At 35.4% G+C, this 6,299-nt stretch overlaps 1 pseudogene; it reads left to right on the top strand.

Annotated features, from left to right (window-relative positions):
* The window catches only part of LOC102880037, a 14,282-nt pseudogene extending 8,422 nt beyond the window's left edge, over positions 1-5,860 (top strand).
* Positions 5,861-6,299: the final 439 nt, after the last annotated feature.

Below are 6,299 nucleotides of genomic sequence, written 5' to 3' on the forward strand. Positions count from 1 at the left end.
TTCTGTTTTCTTTATTTTGGTTGTCTTTTGTGGGTTTTCCCTCTGGTCCTTCTTGTTTTATGTTATATACTTCGGTTCTGAATCTTTGGCATGTGCTTACCATTATGAATATGTGAAGGATAGTTATATATATACACTGTCGTCCATTTTCTTCTGTGCATGCCTTATCTCCATTCCCCTTTGTGAATTTGGATCTTTGAATACCCCCGTTTTCAGTCATTGTTTTCTCATTTTGTTCCTATGTATGCTGAACGTTCATCACTATCTTGTTATAACAATTCTCTTCTTATTATTTAAGCTTATAATGCCCTGTTCTTAGTAAGGGTTGCACTCCTCTGCTTCTATTTGCCTAATAGTCTCTTTACTCCTAATTATGTTTTGTTTGTTTGTTTGTTTGTTTTTGTTTTCGTCATTTTGTTTTAAGTAAGCTAACCTCCTTCAATATTTCCCGTAGTGCAAGCCTCATAGTGGAGAATTCCCTCAATTTTTGTATGTCTGGAAAAGTCTTAATTTCTCCTTCATATCTAAAGGAGAGCTTAGCTAGATACATTATTCTAGGCTGGTAGTTCCTTTAACTTAATAGCTTAACTATAGATTCCATTCCTTTCTGGCTTATAAGGTTTGCGCTGAGAAGTCCAAGGATAATCTAATGGGTTTTCCTTTATAAGTTACCGATTTTTTTTCCTCCCTGGCTGCCTTGAGAATTCTGTCTTTGTCGCTGATTTTTGATAATTTTAATACAATGTGTCTTGGTAAAGGCCTTTTTGGGTTGAGATAATTGGGTGTTCTGTTGACTTCTTGAATTCCAAGTTCTAGCTCATTCCCTGTCTTTGGAAAATTCTCATCAACAATTTGTCTGAAAATGCTTTCTAATCCCTGTTCCTTTTCCTTGCCTTCGATAATGCCCATTTTCTTATGTTTCCTTTCCTGATGGTATCAGCTAGTCCTTGAATTTCTCTTTCATTATTTTTCATTCCTCGGTTTCTCTCTTCTTCTTTCTGATTTATTTCTAGATTACTGTCTTCAATATCACTGATCCTTTCCTCCATTTGGTCAACTCTATTTCCCAAGCTTCCTATTTTATTTTTCAACTCTTGCAGTGTGTTCTTCATGTCCAGAAGTTCTATTTGGTTCTTTTTGAGGGTTTCAATCTCCTTGCTCTGCTCATCTAGTTGTTTTTTCAATTCCTGAAATTGTTGATTTGAATTGTTTTGGATTTCATTGAGTTTTTTCAGAGGTACCATCTTGAATTCTCTGTCATTTAAGTCGCATATTTCTATGTCTGTAAGCTTATTTTCTGGAGATTTTTCTCTTTCTTTCTGAGATGTCTTGTCATCTTGGTTGTTCATGGTGTTTAATGGACTATTTCTCCACCTGGGCATTAATGGAAATGTATTCTGATTTTTTTCCAGAAAGAAGATTTATTTTATAAAGGTCTCTCTTTAGCCTATTGCAAAGAAGGCACCTTCCTTTTGGTTTCCAGTAGGTGGTGTCTAAGCCTCTTGGATCCCTACTTTATAAAAGCTTTAAAAATGCGTTTTTATTTTCTGGTAGATATTTAATCACACTTGCCACTCTCAGTTTCAGTCCCTGTCAGTGTTAGCAGCCATGTTTTTCCCGAATCTTGATTCATACTTTAATTTGTGATCTGAAGAGAGGTAGCAGATTGTTCTAGAAGCCCCTCCCTGCCCAGCAGGTTCTGCTACTTCCTAATTAAGAAAAAAAGCCATACGCTTTTCCCCTCCTCTGCTTCACGTCATGCTCCATCTTCTTTCCATTTCTGCTTTGGGAAAAAACTGAAAGCATCATGCTGCAAGATCACAGCAATCAAGTAATTCATCTCCCTCTCCCCTTTTCCCTCTGTATCCTCTGAGAACAACTCGTAGTAGAAGCTAAATACTTGCCGATTTCTAAAAGTTTACAGAAAACCCTCTTAAGAGATCCCTTGGTACTACTCCACTACTTTAGACAGTGGAACTCTTTGCCAACCCCTTTGCCAACCAGGGCATCTGCCCCCCGGCTGCTGGGAGTATTGTTGAATAATACCATGCACAGGTGCTCCCTTCTCCAGAAAACTGCCCTTGGTCAAAGGTACATTTATTTTCCCAGACTGACATAACAAACTACCAAAGACTAGGTAGCTTAAACAACAGAAATTTATCTCCTTAAATTCTGGAGGCTAGAAGTCTGAGATCAAGGTGTTGACAACATTGGTTTTATTTTGAGACCTCTCTCCTTGGCTTGTAAAAAATCATCTTCTGGAGTCTTCCATAGTCTTCTCTCTGTGTGTGTCTGTGTCCAAATTCCCTCTCTTTATAATGATACCAGTTACATTAGAACTCACCCTAATGACCTCTTTTTAACTTAGTTATCTCTTTAAATACCCTCTCTGCAAATACAGTCACTTTCTGAGGTACTGAAGATTAAGACTTCAACATAAAAATTTAGGGGAGACATAATTTAGCCAATAACAAAAGGGCATCATGGCTGCCCAATCCTCAGCTTCCCACAGTGAATGGCTGACACAGGGTTCAAAAGGCCAGCGTTCTTGCCTCAAGGTCAGACCAAATCTGCAGTGAATCTCTGCTCCAGCACTTCCCTTGGGATGAGGCTAAATCTTATCTGCACCTGAAACCACATCTTTGCTTAGTTTTTATTTCCTATCCTCTCCTGCTCTCCTCGCTTCCTTTCTCCTGAGAGCTCTTCCCCAACAAATCACTTTCACAAGAATAGGCATCTTAGGATATACTTCTAGAGAACTTTAGAAGCTTATTCTTTTAGCACAGAATCTTAGAATCCAGGAGACCCACTTTCTAGCGATGGTTCAGCTTACAGTTTAACCTTGGAGAATCTGAGCATTATTTTCCTCACCTGTAAAATTACAATGACCTCTAATCAGATGACCTCTAAAGTTCTTGCCAGCTCCTACAGCCATTTGTCTCCCACTAGCTAGGATAGTACCCCCATATTTCTGTTGTAACTAATATATACACTGTAAACTTATCTCTATAGAATGGGAATTCTTAGCTGACACCAAGAATCTTTTTCTTATATTTTCTTCTATTCTAAGTGGTTAAGCCAGAGAGATGATAAGCATCTACATAAAAGCTGCCACCAAGGTTGTCACCATAGAGTCTCCCAGAACTTTCCTGTCTTGAGCAGACTTTGAGTAGGAGAATTTTATATACTCAAATCAGTAACCAGAAAAAGGAATCCTTTAAAAACTATTAAAGTGCCAAGTAAGAATAGCAAAGAAACATTTTTCAATTAACCCATTAAACCAGTCACTTTCCCCCATCTGGCAGTTGAACAAATCATCTAGACAACTAGGAAAAGTTTTGTATTTCATCAAAACTAAAAAGTTAGTAATAGCGCACCATCATTTTATGTATCACTCAAGGAAAAAACCCCACCAATTCCCATTCAGACATGATGCATTCTATCAGTTAGAATTGTTTATTTTAAAGTAATTTTTTTTAGCCCTATTGAAGTTTTTTTATCCCTATAATGAATTAGATTCATTTAAGCACATTTTTTTTTTATCATCTATCATTCTCATGCAATAAAAAAGGAAAGTATACAGGAAAAATACAGATAAGATTGTTTAAAGTATTCTTAAGACTTCTTCACATTTGGAGTTTAATTCTGAATCACTTAGGTCTCCATTTTACCAGAGATGGTATCGATATTATCTTTTGTGCCAAGGGCATTGGCATTAAAGCACTTCCTGAAAATGTGTGCACCATTATTGTCTACAGGATTTTCTTCCTAGATACTGACACCATATTATAAGGTTTTAAGTTTTTTGTGTGTTTGTTTTTGTTTTTTTACTTTTCGTTATAAAGATTTTTGAGGCAGAGTCCTGCTAGGAGCCAAGATGGCTTACAGATGTTCCCCAGGCTGCAGTTGGCAACTTATCATTATCTGAGTGGGTGTTTTTCAAGGGGCTGTGGCTAGTGTCCTCTCCATTGCCAAGGCCTGGCATCAAAATGTTAGAGGCTATACCTACAGTGAAGATTTTGAAGATGATGATCTCTATGGCCAGTCTGTAGAGGATGATTATTGTATTTCACCATCAACAGCTACTCAGTTTATTTACTCACAACATGACAAACAGGTTGTTGAGTCTGTAGAAGACTATGATTAGGAAGATCTGAAAGAATTCTCCAATTCTCTTTTGAACCATCAGCTAAATGGAACTGGTCAAGCTCTTCTTTATTCATGCTTTGATCACACAAGAGATGTACTTGGAGATGCTGTGCTAGATGACGTATTGACCGAAGAAATTCTGAAGAACAAGTTTGATGTGCAGAAGTCTTTGTCATTGGTCCTGGAACAAGATAAAATGCAGAATTTGAAGGTCAAGAGTGAGGGAGCAACTACTACAGAAAAGATAGCAAAAATTAAGGAGTTTTATTATCTTACTCTGAAGTTTCAGCTGATAATGTTCAAGGGTCTTGTCCACAGTCTGCAAAGCGTTAGGACTGCAGTAAAAAGCCATTTGATTTTTCCAGTCTAGTAGTAAAACATGGATTTATCATAATTTCTCATTTGTACCAAGTCACTATTTACTCCATTAAAAAAAAAAAAAAAAAAAACAACTTGACAGACTACAGGTAAAAAGAAACTAAAATCATGTAAGTTAACGAAAGAGCTATCACTAGCTGACCTAGATTGATGATATGCCAGGAGATCATTATAAAAGTCAGCCATCAATGAGATTATCATCTACAGATAGTTTAGAAAGTCCACTTTTAAAGAGTCTAGATACTAATTCATAAAGATCTTGTTTCTGAATGTTTCCAAAGATGATTCTGCATTCAAAGAATACCAGATTTAAAAATCATTAATGATAAAGAACACAACACCTAATAACTCTTTATTTATTCAAAATAATTAATTTACTTGATTTATAAAACATTACAATACAATACAGTTTAGGAAATTTAAATAATTCTTTGCTCCTGAGTAGCTCATTGGAAAACATGGCCCTTGATGATTTAAATGCTTATAAAATGACTGAACTTGGTGGTGTTTCTTCAGTTGAACAAAGCTCAAAGAATTACATTTCAAAAAAATAAGAATTTGCAGTTTTGCCAGTATGAAAGTTCATTCCTAACTGAACTGTTTCAGGACCACAGAGAAAACAATCCAAGCCAATGTTTTACTTTACCTGATCTTTGTAACCAGTCACCTGCCAGTTTCACAGATCTAAATTTGGGATCCTTTCCCCTGTCACAACTAGCAAATCAGTATCAATCTTTGCCTGGTATCAAAATTAACAGGATCTCTATGATATTTGGCATTTCATAAAGCTTCTCCTACAAGAGACCTTGAGGATTTGTCACTTTCAGGTTTGATTGCAGAAATGATCGATACAGACAATTCTCAGATTAAGAAAGATTCCTTTAAGCTCAGTTTATCTGGAATAGATTCAAATATTGATCCTAGTGTCCTTATAAAAACCCCAGATTTTGTTCTAAAACCTGTAGTAGACCAATCAGTTGCTCCAACATCAGAAATTAAAATTCTAAGTTCAAAGCTAGGAAAAATTTCATTTCTGCCAACGATAATAAGAAAAACAACAAAGGCTCTCTGAGTAGGAAACCACCTTTTTCTCTGTCTTGGACCAAGGCCATTGCTGCTAAAACTTCAATTTTTGCTTCAATACTGCGTCTTTGTTACCTAGTGAAAAGCTACAAGTGATGCACCCTTGGCCTCTACAAGAACTTCATTTGTAGTAGACAACTTCAAGATGTAAAAAATAAAGAAATAAGTCCTCTAATAGCAATAGCACTATTTAACTTCAAATCAGTATCTCTTGATGATCATAAAAGCTAATCAAAACAAAGTTTTTATTAGAGAATACTAACAAAAGGAAAATTTGATACTGTTGTAAAGCTTTTTATTTTAAACTTATTTAAAGTTTTTATAGGATTACTTTACATAATGGGATTTAAGTTGTGATTTTTATATTAAAGTTGTCAGTTGATAACTTTAGTTAGTATGCATTTTTTTGCACTGAAATTTTTTTTATCCTCTCTCTTTTTTAGTGATAACTGGTTTTATTTAAGTTGATCATCTATAATGAGTGTATGTTTACAAAGTACATATGGAAACTTGGTAGTGTGAAATTAAACCTCAGATATAGGATTTTTGTTTGAAGAATTCAACTTTTTAATAATGATATGTTTTCTTTTATAAAACCTTTCTGTGCTTTATTCTTAAATGAAATGCCACTACTTAGGACTATTATAGTTTAGTGATGAAGATTTTTCTTATATGGGTATAGCATAGCT

This window comes from Pteropus alecto, unplaced genomic scaffold (assembly GCF_000325575.1).
Source record: "Pteropus alecto unplaced genomic scaffold, ASM32557v1 scaffold45, whole genome shotgun sequence".
Classification (NCBI taxonomy): domain Eukaryota; kingdom Metazoa; phylum Chordata; class Mammalia; order Chiroptera; family Pteropodidae; genus Pteropus; species Pteropus alecto.